The sequence below is a fragment of the Doryrhamphus excisus genome, chromosome 12 (assembly GCF_030265055.1).
Source record: "Doryrhamphus excisus isolate RoL2022-K1 chromosome 12, RoL_Dexc_1.0, whole genome shotgun sequence".
Classification (NCBI taxonomy): Eukaryota; Metazoa; Chordata; class Actinopteri; order Syngnathiformes; family Syngnathidae; genus Doryrhamphus; species Doryrhamphus excisus.
The window spans coordinates 20,675,061-20,690,000 of NC_080477.1; positions in this window are offsets into that span (position 1 = coordinate 20,675,061).

Below are 14,940 nucleotides of genomic sequence, written 5' to 3' on the forward strand. Positions count from 1 at the left end.
TCCTAGCTAACTTAAGCAATTCAATTACCACAGATTTTGAGAATAAAGTTGAAAAACGACGTAAATGTACGAGATAAAACTTAAAATATCAAAGAGGGATAACAGTAATAGTACTGATACTGTTATTTTGCGTTTTACCAGACATTTTTGCAGTTTTATTTTAGTTTTTACATATTTAGTCAGACAAAGCAATCTGATTAGCCTAGCCAAACAAGCTACCTAGCCGAATTAGCCAAGCGAGCCGGCGTCTAAATACGACGAGTATTCGGGGCACAAAATTTTGACTATGAAGTCGTAAATTTACGTGAAAAAAGTTGGAAACTCACAGGAAAAATTACCTGGTCAGATAAGTTCTAACTTAAGTCCTAGCTAACTTCAGCAATTCAATTACCACAGATTTTGAGAATAAAGTTGAAAAACTTCGTAAATGTACGAGATAAAACTTAAAATATCAAAGAGGGATAACAGTAATAGTACTGATACTGTTACTTTGTGTTTTACAAGACATTTTTTGCAGTTTTATTTTAGTTGTTACATATTTAGTCAGACACAGCAATCTGATTAGCCTAGCCAAACGAGCTACTTAGCCGAATTACCCAAGCGAGCCGGCGTCTAAATACGACAGAGTATTATGGGCAAAATATTTCGACTATAAAGTCGTAAATTTACGTGAAAAAAGTTGGAAACTCACGGGAAAAATTACCTGGTCAGATAAGTCCCCACATTTGCATAGCTAACTTAAGCAATTCAATTACCACAGATTTTGAGAATAAAGTTGAAAAACGTCGTAAATGTACAAGATAAAACTTAAAATATCAAAGAGGGATAACAGTAATAGTACTGATACTGTTACTTTGTGTTTTACAAGACATTTTTTGCAGTTTTATTTTTGTTGTTACATATTTAGTAAGACACAGAAATCTGATTAGCCTAGCCAAACAAGCTAACTCGCCGAATTACCCAAGCGAGCCGGCGTCTAAATACGACAGAGTATTAGGGGCAAAAGATTTCGACTATAAAGTCGTAAATTTACTTAAAAAAGGTTGGAAACTCACGGGAAAAATTACCTGGTCAGATAGTAAGTCCCCACATTTGCATAGCTAACTTAAGCAATTCAATTACCACACATTTTGAGAATAAAGTTGAAAAACATCGTAAATGTACGAGATAAAACTTAAAATATTAAAGAGGGATAACAGTAATAGTACTGATACTGTTATTTTGCGTTTTACCAGACATGTTTGCAGTTTTATTTTAGTTGTTACATATTTAGTCAGACAAAGCAATCTGATTAGCCTAGCCAAACAAGCTAACTAGCCGAATTAGCCAAGCGAGCCGGCGTCTAAATACGACAGAGTATTAGGGGCACAAGATTTCGACTATAAAGTCGTACATTTACGTGAAAAAAGTTGGAAACTCACAGGAAAAATTACCTGGTCAGATAAGTCCTAACTTAAGTCCTAGCTAACTTAAGCAATTAAATTACCACAGATTTTGAGAATAAAGTTGAAAAACGACGTAAATGTACGAGATAAAACTTAAAATATCAAAGAGGGATAACAGTAATAGTACTGATACTGTTACTTTGTGTTTTACAAGACATTTTTTGCAGTTTTATTTTTGTTGTTACATATTTAGTAAGACACAGAAATCTGATTAGCCTAGCCAAACAAGCTACCTAGCCAAATTAGCCAAGCGAGCTTTAGCCTAACACAAGATTTCGACTATAAAGTCGTAAATTTACGTGAAAAAAGTTTGAAACTCACGGGAAAAAAAGTCAAAATATTACCTGGTCAGATAAATCCCCACATTTGCATAGCTAACTTAATTCACTTAATAGCTAACTCATTTACCACAGATTTTGATAATAAAGTTGAATAACGTCGTAAATGTACGAGATAAAACTTGTACTATTACGAGATTAAAGTCCGACGTTTATGAGAAAAAGCTCAAGAAACTTTACGAATTTTTTTTTACAGACAGCCATGAAAAAAGGGGACTTATGTGACCTTTGGCTTTGGGCTAGCCATGCTAATCTAAATGCTAACTGCGCAACTTGTTTGTTTTGCGCCACGTTAGAAATAAAAGCTTTCCCGAAGTAAAAGGAAAGTGTTCTTAATTCCTGAAGGGCTATTCTCTATTTTCCTTGTACGTGATATTAGGAGTTTATTCTCGTAAATATTCTCGTTTATTATTATTATTATTATTATTATTATTATTATTATATGTACGGTGTTTATTTTTTTACTTGCCTTCTTAAAAACTTAATAAAGGCAAACTTAGTGGCATTTTTAATTGGTCTGCAAATTCATCCTTTGATTTTATTTGTGGGAAAAGTGTAAAAGTTTGTTCCCCCCGACTTAAACAACTACCTCAGAGGGAATATATAAAAATAGCAGTTACTCGCCACCTTGACGTATTTACCCTACCTGGACACACTAATGTTTCTGTGTGACGTCTATCTGGTAATTACACTGCCAAGTGCCCTGTTGGGCTAATTATACGAAAAACACCCTCATTAGCAACATCAAGATGTACATCCCCCATAGCGTCTTTCCCCCTACACCTTCCTGTTACGTTATTTTGTCATTTGCTCCTCTTTGGAAATGCTAAAAGCTGCGTGAATAGTAAATATGAGAACCGCTGGGTATGAATGTTTATTTTACTTCTCAAACAGGAGGAACCATTTTATGCCGCTACTTTTTCTCTTTTTTAGCAATAACCCAAAAAGGCCCATCGATAACACTAATAACTGAATATATATATATATATTTTTTTTACTAAGCTCCTGCAAAATGGATGCACAACTCACCATAAAGACAAGAAATCACATCAGTGGCAATTTGCTCCCTTGTAAATAATTCAAAAAGGCGTTTATATTTATTTATTTACCAAGGCTGAGAAGCTTCCTGTTGTCATTCATCTGGCATTAAAATACAATAAATATGTTCATGGATATTCTGCATTTAGTTATTTTATATACAATGCAATATTTGTCACATGTACACAACATATACAATACTTTTTTTTAATTTTTTAAATTTTTTTACTCACTTCCTTCCTGCTTCCTCACTCTATTGTGTTGTTTTGAAAATTAACTACTTTTGTACATAAGAGATGCCTGCCTATTGGATTTTTGGGTGACATTTTCAAGGATTTCAAGATGCTAACATTAGCATGCTAACATTGCTAACATGTTAACATGCGCTTACTAGCATTTTTTGCTATTTTCACAGTTTAGATGCATATATAAACACTTACCACTACCATGCTAGGTGTTAGCATGCCGACATTAGCATGGTAGCTTTGATAGCTTACTAGCATGAGCATAGTAGCATTTTTATCAATTTTAATAGGTAGACACTATTATGGTAGGTGTTGTACAGGCGCATGCTAACTTTAACATGTTAGCATTGCTAGCATGCTAACATGAGCACACTACCATTTTTGTGATTTTCATTCATTTGAGCCTAGTACACATTTATATGGTCATGATAAGTGTTAGCATGCTAATATTAGCATGGTGACATTTTCAAGGATTTTCAAGATACTAACATTAGCAAGTTAACATTGCTAACATGTTAACATGAGCTTACTAGCATTTTTGCTATTTTCACGGTTTAGATGCATATACAAACACTTACTACTACCATGCTAGGTGTTAGCATGCTGAGCACACTACAATTTTTGTGATTTTCATTCATTTGAGCCTAGTACACATTTATACAATCAATATAAGTGTTAGCATGCTAATATTAGCATGGTGACATTTTCAAGGATTTTCAAGATGCTAACATTAGCATGTTGACATTGCTAACATGTTAACATGCGCTTACTAGCATTTTTTGCTATTTTCACAGTTTAGATGCATATATAAACACTTACCACTACCATGCTAGGTGTTAGCATGCTGACATTAGCATGATAGCATTGATAGCTTGCTAGCATGAGCATAGTAGCATTTTTATCAATTTTAATAGGTAGACACTATTATGGTAGGTGTTGTACAGGCGCATGCTAACTTTAACATGAATGCTAACATCAGCACACTACCATTTTTGTGATTTTCATTCATTTGAGCCTAGTACACATTTATATGATCGTGATAAGTGTTAGCATGCTAATATTAGCATGGTGACATTTTCAAGGATTTTCAAGATGCTAACATTAGCAAGTTAACATTGCTAACATGTTAACATGAGCTTACTAGCATTTTTGCTATTTTCACGGTTTAGATGCATATACAAACACTTACTACTACCATGCTAGGTGTTAGCATGCTGAGCACACTACAATTTTTGTGATTTTCATTCATTTGAGCCTAGTACACATTTATACAATCAATATAAGTGTTAGCATGCTAATATTAGCATGGTGACATTTTCAAGGATTTTCAAGATGCTAACATTAGCATGTTAACATTGCGAACATGTTAACATACGCTTACGAGCATTTTTTTGCTATTTTCACAATTTAGATGCATATATATAAACACTTACCACTACCATGCTAGGTGTTAGCATGCTGACATTAGCATGGTAGCATTAGTAGCTTGCTAGCATGAGCATAGTAGCATTTTTATCAATTTTGATAGGTAGACACTATTATGGTAGTTGTTATACAGGTGCATACTAATTTTAACATGTTAGCATTGCTAGCATGCTAACATGAGCACACTACCATTTTTGTGATTTTCATTCATTTGAGCCTAGTACACATTTATACGATCATGATTTTAGTCCAAAAATATGGAAAGTTATACGTAGTATTTTGATCACTGAGTATTAATAAGACATAACATTTGATTAGATAACCTTCACACTGCATGGAGTAAGCCATGGCATGTCCGGCATGATACAGTGGAAAAAAGGTTTTCCTCACATTCGGTGTGGAAGTGGCACATTTTTTTTATTTTTACCTTTTCCTTTTACCTCACTCCGTTTGAAACCCTTTCTTAAGTTTAGAATAAATGAAGTGGACAAGCTAACCAGTTAGCTCGGTAGCTTGCTATGCTAGCAGCAGGCATCTTTTATGTCCCTGCATTGATCCCATAGCCAGTGCAGTGTATTGCAAACAATACTAATTTTAACTAATAGGAATAGGAACTAATTGAATTTTCATCTTTCTCTTTGACGATAGCGCTGTAAATAAATATATTGCTCTTATTTTTTATACAATTTTAAAAGCTTTTAAATTGTGTGGTTATTGATTACTTCTCCGATTGCAAAGCGTTCCAAAGAACCCGGAAGAAAGGACAGTCAGTGTTCTTATTTGATTACTTTTAGCGTATATACTGTATTTTTTGGACATGTTGAATTGTACTGTATATATATATATATATATATATATATATATATATATATATATATATATATATATATATATATATATATATATATATATTGTATTAGCATCAGCAACTACCCACCAAGGAACGCCAATGCCAGCCTCACGAGTTCATAACCGACGCGCCAATAAGTGGGGATACTTTACGCCATCTGCAGCCCCTGCGGAGGTAATTAAAGTATATAAATTAATCAAGTGCAATTAATTAGACCCTCGCAGTAGTACATCATTTGCGTGTATAATTTATATTTATTGATTTGCTGCGTTTTCATTAGAGCCGTAAGATAACAGCACTGATGCATTAGAGGGGAAAATGCACAATTAGCATGCAGCTTGGCGGCTAAATTGATAGATCGGCGTGCACTCCCTGCAGATATAAGGCGATGTAAACTGTCATAAACACCAGCAATCGATGTCGGATATTTCACGCCATATCCAACGCTTGATTGATGATGTTTTTTTTTTTTTTTGAACGCTCTCCTCCTACCCCAACCCCTCGCTTAATGGGGGCCTGATAGGCATGCAGAATTTACTGTTTAATCAGAGCTAATAATTTATGGCGGCCCGGAAGCGGCGTTGGCGGTGGACGACTACAAACACTTAGGATTGGTTCCGTCGTAAGTGCTGCGTTCGTGTTATTTGCTCCCGTCAGCAACCAATATGGCCGAACATTAAGCGCTGTGTGCTGCTGCACTTGATTTTTTTTTTTTTTCATTGACTGCACTGACATTGTTCATCAGTACCTGAGTCTCTAGACGCTTGCTTGCATCCTGGTGTTTAGCAACAACTGCGATGGATGCTTGAGTCTGTGGTTTTGACTTCACTTGTCCAAACTATACCGCATATGTTTACTTAATTACATTTCAGGGTTCATACAGTATGTACATTCTAGAGCCTAATAGCTTTCTATAGGTCCTATCTGTCATCACAACGACACTCACATAGCACAACCAGAGTTGCACAACACTCAATGATAACTAATGGGAAAGTAATCAGACACGCTAGCAGCATAGTTAGAACCAGTTTGAGACAGTCTTTCACAATTTCTCTTCGATTTTCCTCAATGACGATAGAGTCCGGCGATATAACAAGATAAATTGCTGTTATTTTTTAAAAATAACATTTGAAAACATTTTTAATTGTACGGTCATTGACATGCGTTTATCTGTTTGTTTGTGCTCAAGATAACTTCTGAATGGATTTGGGTGACATTTTTAAGGATTTCAAAGATTTTCAAGATGCTAACATTAGCATGCTAACATGAGCTTACTAGCATTTATGCTATTTTCACGGATTAGATGCATATATAAACACTTACCACTACCATCCTACGTGTTAGCATGCTAACAGTAGCATGGTAGCATTGATAGTTTGCTAGCATGAGCAAGGATTTCAAGGATTTTCAAGATGCTAACATTATCATGTTAACATTGCAAACATGTTAACATGAGCTTACTAGCATTTTTGCTATTTTCACAGTTTAGATGCATATATATATATATATATATATATATATATATATATATATATATATATATATATATATGTATGTATATATATATATATATATATATATATATATATATATATATATATATATATATATATATATATATATATATATATATATATAAACACTTACTACTACCATGTTAGGTGTAGCATGCTGACAGTAGCATGGTAGCATTGATATCTTGCTAGCATGAGCATAGTAGCATTTATCAATTTTAATAGGTAGACACTATTATGGTAGGTGTTACACAGGTGCATACTAACTTTAACATGTTAACATTGCTAGCATGCTAACATGAGCATACTAGCATTTTTGCGATTTTTTTATTCATTTGAGCCTAGTACACATTTATGCGATCATAATAAGTGTTAGCATGCTAATATTAGCATGGTGACTTTTTCATTTTTGCTATTTTCACGGTTTAGATGCATATACAAACACCACCACCATGCTAGATGTTAGCATTCTGACATTAGCATAGTAGCATTGATAGCTTGCTAGCATGAGCACAGTAGCATTGTTATCAATTTTAATAGGTAGACACTGTTATGGTAGGTGTTATACAGGTACATAGTAACTTTAACATATTAGCATTGCTAGCATGCTAACATGCGCATACTAGCATTTTTGTGATTTTCATTCATTTGAGCTTAATACACATTTATATGATCATGATAAGTGTTAGCATGGTAATATTTTTAGCATTTTCAGAGGCAGGCACTTTTATGCTAGGTATTAACGTTAGCATGTTGACATTGTTAGCATGCAAGTCATTCAAACCCTACCATGGCATGTATGTTTTCATAGGGAATGTCGATTATGTAGTAAATATCGTTTTTTTTAAGAGTAACATACAAAAACCTCAACAAATGTGAATATTTTTCTGATGTATAATGAATTTCACAATCGAGTAGAAACAATAAAATACTGTAAATATGTCACTGAACATTATGATTCAAAGCACTTTTAACATTTTACGGACGTAGTTGTATCCGTCTCGAGCCTGACGTCGCCCCCTTGGTAGTTTAAGCGCCCACCAAGACCATAATCGGAAGCGGCGCCATGCCAAATGGTAGCTCCTTGTTGCGGCTGACATATTTTGAAGATGCTGTCAGTAGCGTGTTGCGTCACGGTCACTTCATGTGGCTGCAGCGATATAATTAGCCTAAATAAGACGTGAGCTTTTATGGCCACCACATGTCGCTTGGCTGTCTGTGTGGAAGGCGCTTCTGTGGATTTCCGCTCTTAACTACGATGTGCCACTTTCTCCTGTGATGTTTTCTTCTAACTAACTACATATTAGGGCGGCTTTTACTTTTTCCACGTCGCACCGAGACTTTAATTTTTGTTACCTGCAAAGTCAATGGCTGTATTATAAATATAAACATAAACGAGAAAAGGCTTCTTAATTGTAAGAGAATAATGTTTAGATATTACCAGAATAGAATATAATGAAAAAAATATTTAAAATAATACAAAAATAAATTTAACACAATGTTCCAAGGAATAAATTAATCAAAAAAAAGGCATCTGACCAAAAAAAAAGAATAAATAAGGAGAATATTCCAAAAACACATGTATAATAATATGGAAAAAAAAGGTTTTATTATGTGTTGTATAGGTATATTTTTAAATTATAATATAACACTACATATTTGTGTGACAAGAAGTAATACATTAATATATTAAGCAACTATACGGAAAATAAACCTGCAATATCTAAATTAAAAAATAGTTTTACGAGGGAAAAAAACATTAAATATTTTAAATTACTTACGTTTTCATCAGAAAATATTTCATTAAAAAAAACAATAATGCCGAATAATGTTGAAATATTACCTGAATGGAATATTATGAAAAAAATCATTTCAAATAATACGCAAATAAATTAACGACTTCATGAGAATTAAGTTGTAAATTTAACACAATGTTCCATAGAATAAATTAATCGAAAAAGGCATATGACCAAAAAAACCAAGATTAAATAAAGACAATATTCCAAAAACACATGTATAATAATATGGAAAATAAGTCTTTATTATGTGTTGCATATGTATATTTTTAAATTATAATATAACACTAAATATTTGTGTGACAAGAAGTAATACATTATATTAAGCGACTATACGGAAAATAAACCTGCAATATCTAAATTAAAAAATAGTATTACAAGGAAAAAAAATACATTAAATATTTTAAATTATTTAAATTCTCATCAGAAAATATTGCATGAAAAAAACAATAATGTAGAATAATGTTACAAGGATTAAATTAATTACTACAAAAAATACAGTAAAACTTTAATACATTATATTATGCGACTATACGGAAAATAAAACTGCTATATCTAAATTAAAAAATAGCATTGTGAAGAAACAAAACATTAAATATTTTAAATTATTTAAGTTCTCATCAGAAAATATTGCATGAAAAAACAATAATGCAGAATAATGTTACAAGGATTAAATTCATTACTACAAAAAATACAGTAAAACTTTTATACACTGAAATACACCGTGGTCGTGTACAACCATGCATTTCTAATTTTATTAGATTTTATTAGATTTATAAGAATAATGTAAAGTTAAAAGTGTAAACAGGAAAGGTGCAGACAAACAAAAAGCAACCAACAATTCCAGTTGTAACTTCCTTAGTATGGCTAATAGTACGAACACACATTGTTATTGTATATTTTGATGTAATAATAGAAATTATTACCAGATGTTTATAATATCTCAAAGTCACAGGCCCAAACGGTCTTATTTGCAGATTTTGTCGCGGCATAAAGTACAGCAAAGTGAAGCGGACCTGCAGCTGTGCGCCAGACACATTTTTGCCCTGCGTCTCAGACAATTTCCTCCGCTTATGTCACGCTAAATGCTTACAGAGACGCCGCCTCCATGTTTAAAAACTTGCACATACAAGCGGAAGAGGTGTTTTTTTTTTGTTTTTTTTTTGCCTCCCGGTGATGCGTCCCAAATGCTGACTGTTTACACCTGCTGTCTCTACCCTGACTGGCAGATTGTTCAAAAACACAGCAGAGAACTCCTGTCACATAGAGGATCTTTGAATTGCGTTTGCGTTTTTATCAGTACATCTTTACAAACAGTAAAGACTAGTTTTTTGACTAGTTTTTTGACTAGTTGACTATTTTTTTTTTCTGTAGGTACTTAAAAACAGAGTATTCTTATTTTGAGGATCTTTAATTATTTTTGCAGTAGCTCCTTAAAAGCAACCAAGCAGTCTTTGACTGGCTTTTTTGTAGTTTTTTTTGCAGTAGCTTCTTAAAAAGAGCAGTGTTTTTGCAGTAGTTCTAAAAATGAGATTGAGATTTTTTTTTTACTTTCGTTTGTTTTGTTTTTTTTGTTTGCAGTATACGTTTACTATTGTTTTTGCAGTAGATCCTTAAAAACATCACAGTATTCCTGCAGTAAGTCCTTAAAAATAGCCAAGCAGTCTTATCACTGAGGTAATACTTGATTAGCAAGTCATTAAAAACAGCAGCGTCCTCCTGTCATATTGAGGATCTTTGAGTTTAGATATTGCCTGAATAGAATATAATGAAAAAATCATTTAAAATAATACAAAAATAAATTAGCGACTTCATGCGAATGAAGTTGTAAATTTAACACTAATTTCCAAGGAATAAATTAATCTAAATTAATTAATCAACCTAAAATTTACTGAAAATTAACTGAAAATTAGCTGAAAATTAATTGAAAATTAATTGAAAATATATTGAAAATGTAGAGAATTTTTTGAAATTTTATTGAAAATTAATCAGAAATTAATCAGAAGTTAATCGAAAATGAATAAAAAATTAATCAAAAATTAATCAAAAATTAATCGGCATATGACAAAAAAACAAGATTAAATAAAGAGAATATTCCAAAAACATATGTATAATAACATGGGGGAAAAGTATTTATTATGTGTGTGTATGGGTATATTTTAAAATTATAATACACTGCACAAAATATTTGTGTGACAAGAAATATGTAATATAAGTAATACATTATATTAAGTGACTATACAGAAAATAAACCTGCAATATCTAAATAAAAATAATACTATGACCAGGAAATTAAATATTTAAAAATATTTAAGTTCTCATCAGAAAATATTGCATGAAAAAAAATGTAAACAAATTGCATCGGAGGGCGTGGGGGGGCGGGGTTAGGGTGGTAAATAAACACCGTCTTTTTCTCCATGTTGTCTCTGAAGCAAGTGCTTTGTGTGAATAATGCAAAAGGTGTCTCCTAGAAGAAGCGGTAACAGAAACCTTTTGACCTTCCAAGTTCCTCCTGGAGGGCTGAGCTAACAGCTGGAGACACTCGGAGACTGGCCTCGCCTCGCTTGGCGCTGCGGGTCGCTCGGTTAGCCATATCGACGCTTGCGCACCACGGCGGCCCTCCAACCCGATCGGATATCTTTCCCCCAGAGAAGGAATCACTTCCATTTTTTTTTCTTCTCCCAACTTGTGTATAAGTAAACTGCAGGTTGAGGCTGGGAGGTCAAATCAATCTCTGCTATTTATTACAAAGAAATGTGACACTGCTTCTTAAATGCTCCCGTCCCGAGTGATTTAGCCTCGTGTCTGCGTTTTGTCTGCAGCGTTTGTGTGCCAGCGATGAGAATGAGAAGGAGAATGGGGGGGAGGAGCAGCATTTTATAACCATTGTGCCAAATTGTCTCTGTTTTCCCCCCTCCTCGCTCTCTTCGACCTGTCTCTTGTAAACAAAGATGGGTTAATATGCCGCACCGAGACACTTTTATGTAAAGCTTTTAGCTGCGGTGTATGTATCATATTTACTGTAAGTACACTTCAAACGCCAGGGCGGGCTAATGCAACGTGAATCAGCGTAATAGTCACGCTCGGGTCAAGACGGCGACTAATATGATTGGTGGGTGGAGGCTGTGATGTCGGCGTTAAGGTGCTAGCTTGGTGTTTAGGCAAGCAGGACAAATGGATATTGCAAAGGAAATGTTGCAGAAAGACACGTTTTAACTATGTGGTACAGTTGTGTTTCATAAAAGTACAACACAATGGTAATTTGTGTGGTTAATTTGTTTTGGACATGCTTGTATAACATGTTTACACTTGTCTGAAAGGAGTAGGAAGAAGCCGAGTTTATTTAACCCTACACCTTCGTTATTTCTCAGAAACTACAGATAGTCTGCGCACTTCCTGAATTGAACAAAATAGTGTGGAAAAAGTGTTAATTCCCTTCCTGGCTTCTTATTTTTTTGCATGTTTTTCATACTTAGATGTTTCAGATCATCAAACAAATTTAAATAGTAGTCAATGACAACTCAATTGGACACAAAATTATTTTTTATGAATAAAACATTTTATTTTTAAGCTGAAAAAAACAAACCTACATGGCCTGATTTGAAAAAGTGATTAAGATAAGGATCTGTTCAGTCTGGAAAAGGTTCTAAAGTCATTTATAAAGCTTTGGGACTCCAGCAAACCACAGCGGGAGCCATTATCCGTAAATGGGTAAATCATGGAACAGTAGTGAACTTTCCCAAGTGTGGCTAGCCAACCAAAATGACTCCAAGAGGTCACAAAAGACCAAAAGCCATAGCATTTCAGTATGTGGAATCAAACTATGGAATGGATTGAGTAAGGAAATCAAACAATGCACAACGATGAGCCAATTCAAGAAACAATACAAGCAGTTGATGTTTGCTAAATACAAGGATGAAGAGTCTTGAACCAGTCATGATGTGCTATATATATAACTTAAAATATATATATCAATTAAAAATAAAAATAAAAATAAAAATAAAAATAAAAATAAAAATAAAAATAAAAATAAAAATAAAAATAAAAATAAAAATAAAAATAAAAATAAAAATAAAAATAAAAATAAAAATAAAAATTAAAAAAATAAAAAAATAAAAATAAATAATTTAAATTATATTAGGAAAACAGGAAGTGAACAAATGGCGGGGTACAACCTGGACTGGTGGCCAGCCAATCACAGGGCACATATAGACAAACAACCATTCACACTCACATTCATACCTATGGACAATTTGGAGTCGCTAATGAACCTAGCATGTTTTCGGAATGTGGAAGGAAACCGGAGTACCCGGAGAAAACCCACGCATGCACGGGGAGAACATGCAAACTCCACACAGAGATGCCTGAGGGTGGAATTGAACCCTGGTCTCGTAGCTGTGAGGTCTGCACGCTAACCACTCGCCCGCCGTGCAGCACGACCGTGGAAAAAAATGCATACCATACTGAAGTGCACTGTACTGCTTAGTTAAAAAAAAAGGATTACGCCTGCTGATATTGTGAGGCAATCCCTTTTCCCAGCAACCCCCCCCCCTTCCCCGAGCAGCATTCGCTTAATCCCCCCCTGAAGATCGTGCACTCCCACTAAACATGCTACCTGTGGACAAACAATGGATTTTTCCATCATATTAAGTTGAAGATGTGGTTATGAGTGGCTAATGGGCGTATGGGCACAGATAGACGGGGAAGCTTCCTTTTGATCAGCGGCGTAGGGTTAATCCACGTTAAGAAATAATGGAGGTTTCAGGCAGGCTGGCGGGAGGAGGAAGGGGTCTCGCTATCGAGCCGAGGCGGAATTTACAGCCGAGGGGGCTCAGTAAAAGGATGATTTTTAGAGCCTCTCGCCGCGTATTGAAGGCAAGACTGTCTGACAAGTCGTCAATGAGGCCCCGGCGCTGTACTAAACTAATGAAAGCTGCGTTTGATCTCCCTGGAAGAAAAAAAAAAAGGGTTCAATACCACTCCTGCTATTATTTAAGTCCCTACCCTGTTTCAGATCTGCAAAAAAAAAAAAAAATCGTTAAATTGCACGGTGAAGTAAAAAGTGTTTGTCAGTATCGGACCAGGAGGAAATATCTAAACTGCTAAATGTATCCCTGCTGATTGCTAGCAACGTATGCTCTCCGAGGGCTTTATGGCTCGTCTGAGTGCAGCGGATAGTCCGCTGTATATATTACATACTCAAGTACACTATACAATGCAAAAAAATTATTTACAGCGTTAGCATCATTAATCCGTTCCACAAGGTCTGACTCAAACTGAAAGGTACTCAAATTGAATAATTTTTCCCCATAAGAAATTAATCACTATTAATTGACTAAAGACCAACAAACATGTAAAAATTTATAGATTCTTGAATAAGCTTGTTTGCTCTCATTTTGTTGCATTTTCCTGATTTAGTTTTTAAGTTCAATCTGTACAGTACAAATAAATGTATAAATATGATCGAATGAAAGAAAGTTATCCTCCTATTCCATGTGGAAGTGGTAAGTTTTTAGCTTTTCAAGTTTTAAGAAAAAACAAATCTGAGAGGATAATTAGCTTGCTGGCTAATGAGCTAACCCGCTAGCATAAAAGCTGCGCGATGTAATGTAAGCAAAGAGTCGAGGTGACTATAAGTGTCTTATTTCATTTCTATAGCGCTAATACAGTTATAAACTGTATTGACAAAGTCATACATTTTTTTGTTTGCTCTCTATATTGTTGCATTTTCCTGGTTCAAGTTCAAAGTTCAAATTTTTTAAATATATTTTTTAAATATGATCGATTGAAAGAAAGTTCTCCTCCCATTCCATGTGGAAGTGGTAAGTTTTTAGCTTTTTAAGTTTTAAGAAAAACAAATCTGAGAGGCTAATTAGCTTGCTGGCTAATGAGCTAACCTGCTAGCGAGCAGTCCCTGTAGCATAAGAGCTGCGCGATGTAATGTAAGCAAAGTGTCAAGGTGACTATAAGTCTCTTATTTCATTTCTACAGCGCAAATACAGTTAAAAACTGTATTTACAAAGTTATACAGAGTACTCATTTCTATAATATTTTACCTATAAAAATATTCAATTTATTATTTATTTACAGTATTTATTACATTATCACAAATTCATTTATCATGGTATTCATATATATATGTGTGTATATATATGTATATGTGTATATACGTGTATATATATGTGTGTGTGTGTGTGTGTATATATGTATATATTTGTGTGTGTATATATATATGTTTGTGTGTACATATGTGTATATATATGTGTGTATATATGTATATATATGTGTG